Raw genomic sequence first — 7,500 nt, 5'->3', positions numbered from 1 at the left:
AGGAGGTCCCAGAGTGGGGCCCACATATGATGTGATCTGGTAACATGGCCAGATGATGTGGGAGAGGTGGTTCTGCTGACAACAGTTCCCCAAACATGCTATTGTGTCACTGTTATAAAACATTTGTGGGTAGTAATAGCCCACATATTCCTGGATCATGTCTAACAGCATGCATAGATATCCCCATTAACAGAAAACAACAGATGTGCAGCAGTCACATAGCAAACAGAACACATGCATATATGGAACCATAGTGGTCCTTACAATGGCATGCAGGAGACATTGTCCATAACAGGCCACCAATGATAGTGTCCCAACATGGAACATGACTACAAACACATAACACAAAGTGTTGTACAATATGATATATGTCCCAACGGTAGGTCTTCTGTGGACCTAACTATTGAGTTCTGTGATCAGATTGTTGTTGCAGATATGGGTGGGGGGTAAACAGAGATGTGTATTAACAACAATGATAACCTTGCAGTATTAGGCCCTCAGACATGTTTCCATCTTTATATCGTTCCAGCAATATGTCGAGGGAATGCTTGCCCATTTATCCAGGGGAGGAGAATGATGTCATCATCTCACACCAGGCGGAGCACTACCATACGTTGTTCGGCCGAACAGCCCATGATCTGCAGTAGTGGACCATCCTGTGGAATGATCTTCTCCACATGGTAAACAATGTCAGCCTGCATATCCACAGTTATGAGTAGGTCCAATATTGTGCACTCATCTACTTCGCCATGCTCATTGGCATTCTGCTGCAGTTAGGGGCGAACCAGCTTGCAATGGGGGGGTCATTCCATCCAGCCCCCCCAACACATGTTGAGGAGCTCCTTGCCAGCCTTGGGGCACCTATCTGCCTGCAATCACAACAACTGGAGGAGAGCATAGTGGAGGTGGGTACTTCCCACACAATGATAGAGGAGCATGCAGATAAGGCCACAGGGCACATCAGTAGACCTCTGCTGTGAATCCATCTGCATTAGTACAGTTAGATCATGCATACATGAGATGAAATATATATAATCAGTTGCTGTGTTGTAGTAATAAACATATGTGCATAATCGGTAGTATTGTGGGCTTGGACTGTTGATGTACTGTAATGATGCACCCACCCTGTACCAATGCCACAGGTGTGGCTAATGACATCACATCTCTCACACAATTATGTAGGTCCCTCTGGTATACCTCCAAGGCAGAAGCCTTTAGCTGGTGAGTATTGTGTTTGTTCAGGTTTGGCAATACACCGGTCATGTTATGGCCATGGTGTATTCCATGAACATATTTAACACACCTACCCATAATGCATGCTGTACATGTTCACGTATTGTTGCTGTTAACTGCACTGCATCACAGTGGTCACCATGATGGTGCATCTGAAGGGAATGTCAGACTCCTGCAATATAGCTAACATCCTGTCATTGTAAAATGTGCGCAAAGAGATGGGACAAATGGCCTAGAGGAGGGACATGTCTGAAACATCACCCTTATACAGTGCTACAACAGTGTATATACCAGTATTACAATGACAACTGTTACAGATCTACACTATGGCATATCACAATACTGCCGTCCCCAAACCTTACAACCTGCAATTTGGTTCTAACATGAGCAATGATTGTGTAATATGGAATCCTATGTTAGGACAGCAAATATGGGGAATACATACCTTCACAAACACTGGAAGGATATGTGTACATACACTACAGATAAAATATAGTGGAAGCAGCTGTTGAGGTACTGACTGCATGCATTCTTCATGAGTATGGACCTTACAGCAAGTACAGGTCCCCAGTGTCACACCAAGAAATGGTCTGCTGTCCAAGACATTTAGAAATCAAATGTGCCCACTTACCTGCAACAGATTCAGCTGTGACTTGCATATATCTTACATGCCATGGCATGGACCCCATACCCAACAGGTAGCACCCAGGAGTTGGACATGTAGCCATACCTCACCATTGCATATACCATGGCAAACAGTGCAGACAGTCATTTATGTGGCGAGGATATATGGGACAGGATTAATGTAGAAAATAAACAGATGGCTATCCATGACATATGATGTCACTTGTTGCAAACCGTTCATGCGAGCTGCATAGTAACATACCAAGGAAGTTGCAGGAAGGTCTAGCAAGTACTAGCTGTGCAGTACCCATGTCAACAATTGTCTGGACTCTGCATAAGTTTGGCCCATGGGTTAGGGAAATCAGATGGGACAGTTGTACCACAGGAAACCTCATCCTCTCTACAGGTAGTGTATACATAACAGAAAAGGTCTCCAAAAGGCATGCATTGCAATGTGTATAGGTGTGCCAAGACCAATTGAAAACCTACAGACAGTATCAATTAAGATACATGTGCTGCACAACCAGCACCTCACCCCACCTCAGGCACACCATCCTCATATATACCTTGCCAGTGCCAATGTACACCTATATATTTGCCATTCATTAGCTGGGACTAGGCAGGTACACATGGTGTTCAGTATCTAGGACACTGCAAAATGACACTCATGTGTACGCCATAGTTGTCAAGCATCTGCAAAAAAGCTGAGGGTGGGGAGGGGGTGTCATCATGACACAACAGTGCACTAAAGCAGAGATCCAAAGGATGCTACGAATTGCTGTATCTGCACACTGTCAAGATCAGGAACTGTGGCAGACATAACCCTGACTCCACAGCAATAATGACGGTAGTGTGTGACTTCAAAGGGATGTGGACATGAGTTGACCTTGCAATCATGCAGAGTTGGGGTACATTTGTAGGGCAGACTGATCAAATACTGGCAAATGCAGATAGCCCATGCCAATATACCCCTGCCAGGAATCGTGACTGCTGTAGTACACATAACGGTAGCTGCAACAAACCATCATGATAAGGGCATGCAGACATATGCACCCACAAAGTGTATGCATCTCAGTCAGAATCTGCATGACTAACACATTTGTTTGACACTGCATTTGATTGTACACGTCATATGTCACATATCATGTTCGTGTAATGTTAATATATGTAGTAATGTGGTCCCATGGCATATCAAGGAAGAGGACGCATATCAATAAGGGTGTGTATACTCCCCATAGCCCTGGTAAGGTTTGAAGGTTGTCAGTGTAATTGTATCGTATTGGCCATACATGCACCATTGATGAGATCTGTAAATTAGACATCAGGCATTCACAAATTACATCTGTCCACATATCATCCCAGGTATGCATCAGACAAATACATAGGGGCTCTGAGCAGCAATGCAAACATACCTGAGACAGTAATACACATTCAGCAATGGTGTGTACACCTGTGAGGTATGGTGTGCAGTAAATGACAGGGTGCCAAACATGGGTACAGCAATACTGTGTACATGGGTGCAGTGTGTTCCAAGAGAAAGGGCATCACCTACTAACAAAACCCATGCATCACAGAGACGTATAATGTTGCTAGCAGAGATTTACTAGAGCTGCACTGCATGCTGAGTGCCATATGTCATGCATGTTGACAGATGGATAATGGAAGGTCTGTGTATAATATCTGTGAAATCTCACCTGTAAGTGTGCATGTGTGTGTGTGTGTGGGGGGGATTATTTTATCTGTAAGTGCAACATGGTGGAGTGGAGGGTGGTGATGTATGTAGGATATGTGTGTGTATGTGTCTGTGCATGTGTCCATGTATGCACATGGTTGAGTGTTGGGCTGTTCATACCTCTCGACTTCCCTTTGAAATCATGCAGTACATGGACATGGACAGACACATGGTATACCAGGAATACTTGTCTGACATGTAATCTCAGGACAGCTGATAGTATAATAAGGTCTGTAGCATGGAACATGCATTGGGAGGGAAACTAGACACCAGGGATACTGTTATAATTGCAATCAGCAGATAGGTGAAGGAATGCCCAAGTATGCAGCACTACAGATGCATCGGGGGATTACTAGACAACACCAGAGAGTTTTTCCAAATATTACTGTAGTCCACAAAAAAAGTTAATAGAGCAACAGATCTTGCATCTACTGAACAATAGTTACATATGACACTCCAGTGCGTGACATTAATGAGTGACTGTAGTAGCCCCTAACATATGCGGGCCATGCTCAAGATGTCTGGACAAACCCAGGGTGAACACTGGATGACATCAGGGAGTTTTTGAAAAAACAAGTCCAATCAAGTCAAAGAGGTAATGGAGGAACAGGTCATGTTTTGTGATCACTTGTCTAGGCAATTAGAAGAATGATACAGTAATGATTGGTATTAATGAATGTAAGTTTCCAAGACTGATGCAGGATGGGAACTAGAATAAACTAGGGACAGTCTGTAAACCCAGGGACAAGTAAGTATTATGGCGGACTGTCAGGGTGTGTGTGTGTGTGTGTGTGTGTGTGTGTGTGTGTGTGTGTGTGTGTGTGTGTGTGTGTGTGAGTGTGTGTGTACTGTTAAGCAATAGTGCACAGGTCTTAATATGCATTTCTTGTTTTCTCCTCACAGGTGGCGATGTGGGTCAGGTTCCCTCCTGCAGGCAATCTGATGTTGGTGTCCATACAGACACTGAAATTGATGATAGGTGTGTTGAAGCACAGGCGGGGTTGTCACAAGCCAGAACTGTGCCATTGTTTGACCTCCTGCTGTTATCCAACCAATTCACAAACGCAGTCACAGTGCCTATACATATCCCATCACCAGTGGCCATATCAGAGGGACAGTTGGCAGTTGGTGGCAGGGAGCTGGACAGTGTGGTATCTATGGCATGTGTGTCTGGACACAGCAGCCATAGCCAGATGTCCAGCAGGGCACCACATAGGCAGATGTACAGGGGTGCTTGTTGGAGGGCTGCTGGTCATTGTGCCCCTGGCAGAAGTGCCACATCTGGTATCACCAGACACATGTTTCAGGCTGTCATGGAGGCGCAGGCATGTATGGAATGATACACCAGACAGTCTCTGAGGCTGCAGAGGGCTACTCATTCAGCTATTACTGACAACACCCGTGATCTTGCAGATGCCCTCTTTTATTATACAGAGGTCATGGATAGATGGTGGGGTGAGTTGGTGGGACTCCTCGACCATGGATTGTCCATGCCTGAGCATGTGGTGGGAATGGTGTGATGGCCACATAGATGTAGGCCAACAACACCAACAGCTGGAGGTCAATGTGGACATGCAAGGACATCAAGCCACTCCCATAGTGGCAGTACCAGACCCAGCACTGCAGGGGAGTACTGTCCACACCACACCACAGCAGGCCACGTGTACGTGGCCATGGCCATTCCCAGGAGGGATCTGGCTCCAGCAGACATATGTCCGGAGTCGATGAACTGCACACCCTGTCAGGTATGGTCTTGCAGCTGTCCAACAAACACCTGTATAGGGCAGCCACATGGCAAAACTATGTACATGCATACTCACACACAATACAAACACAGCTAGGGCAACCCATACCTATACACACCACATCACAACAGTCATATCAGTAATTAAACCCCCTCACTCACACACATGGTGTCAAATGTATGGCTCAGCCGAGGTCTCTGGCAAACCAACAACACACAATGTGCATATGATGATACCTGTACCACATCCCTGTCATCCATAACATCGATGCAGGGACAGGCTAATATGGTTCTGATGCACACGGTGACTGCACTATGGTGTACCAATGTACTGCTGTGTAACATGTTGTTAGCAGTAAAGTTTAATGCTTACATGTCAGGAAGTGTAGCTGTCCAGCTATGATGCATTATAGCTGTTAATCACACTGAGTGATTGTGGTCTCCATAATGTAATCCGTTTGTGTTGTAGGTGTCCATGTGTCAGCAAGAGGATGGTCTGCAGTTGAATCCTACAAGGGGTATGGCACTGTGGAGATACCTTAGATGTGCCATATCCTGGGTACAGGTGAACACATGTCACAGGTCTATATAACAGTTACTGCATGTGCCACATGGCTGATAGCTCTGGGGGTGGTGTATACATAAAAGTTCATGGTGGCTACTGTTAGCAGCCCTTCTATAGTGGACAATGGTAAGTGTACTGGGTGGTACACACCACATGTTTGTGTATAACACACACAGAGGCTTTGGTGTTGATGCAATACACAGAGAGTACTGTATACATGGATGTATGTACCCGTGCAAGGAACACATTGTAGCCTATGTAATTCCACCAAGCCAGAATAGGCACAACAACACATTGGGGAATAAGCAATCCAATAGTTTAATGTCATTGATGATGGTACTGGCAGGGTATATGTCCCCTTCCCCAATGTAGTGCAATCTTCAGCTCAGTAAACATATGTGTGCTGTGGGTGGCACACCCCTACCCTTTGGTGGGTGAGAGGTGCTGTAGAACCGCAGATGGTGTGATAGACAACTACCTAACTTGTTAACATGAACTGTACAGTATTACAGCCAGCTAAGTGGGGGGATACACTCAACAGTAAAAACAATGATGGTGGTTGTGTCCACAACAGTCACACCCAGCTATATATGCCAACCCCAGTATTGCTGCACACCTATATAGTGGGAAAGAGGCCATTTACACATCTAACACTAGTTGTATGGAATGTATGTCCACAGGATGATACCTGTGAAATGTTAGCATATGCCTGGCAGTTCTCAGACAGATGACCTCCTGGGACATGTATATTCTGCAAACTGAAGTAGATTCCTTCACATACACACACACTTACTTGGCAACACTGGGACTGACCCCTACCTAGGTATGTAGTGCTACTGATGTGTGTGGCTTTAATTGCACACACCACACAACTTTTAGGATGAGGTGTGTTCCAGGTTACATGTTACATGAAGAACATCCCTAGTCATGTATAGTATGATAATGGGGGATATACTGGTTGTTTATGGACAACACATAGTGTGACATACCATCATATACACATTGACAAATACATAACAGTCAAACACACATTTGAGAGACTTGGGCCTATCATTGTTAACTACCTTGTCAGTGTGTCCATTGTGTTACAGGTAAGTTGCACACAACACATGCATAACTGGGCTTGTTAGTGTTATTAGTTACCTGTATGGTTGATGGTAACAGTGGTCCTCATACAGCGGAACATGGGACATGTACCAGGCATTTCATGATGTAAAGATAGTATACCCAGCACATGCACCCCACTGTGGATATTGTACACACTGAAACCCATGATAACACTCTGACATACCCAGCAACACACATTGACCAGGACTGAAATACAACCCCTTTTCCATCCCAAGAGTGCAACGACAGGGATATGCATCTAATGCACATGCCACAGGCATAGTAGGGTGATGCATTGTCATGCCTCTCCTATGGTCAGCAACATCACTATCTCTAATACTTTGTGGCAATGCATATTGTAATAGGAGAATGTGGCCTCAGAATGCTGCACACTATATATATATATATATATATATATATATGGTTCCCTATGAAACCATCGAAGTTACACTACATCGAAAATGAGAAGATCGGGACTTCTATATTGAAATTGCA

The sequence above is a fragment of the Protopterus annectens genome, chromosome 1.part1 (assembly GCF_019279795.1).
Source record: "Protopterus annectens isolate FY-2018-M chromosome 1.part1, PAN1.0, whole genome shotgun sequence".
NCBI classification, from domain to species: domain Eukaryota; kingdom Metazoa; phylum Chordata; order Ceratodontiformes; family Protopteridae; genus Protopterus; species Protopterus annectens.
Note: the sequence above shows the minus strand (reverse complement) of the source record.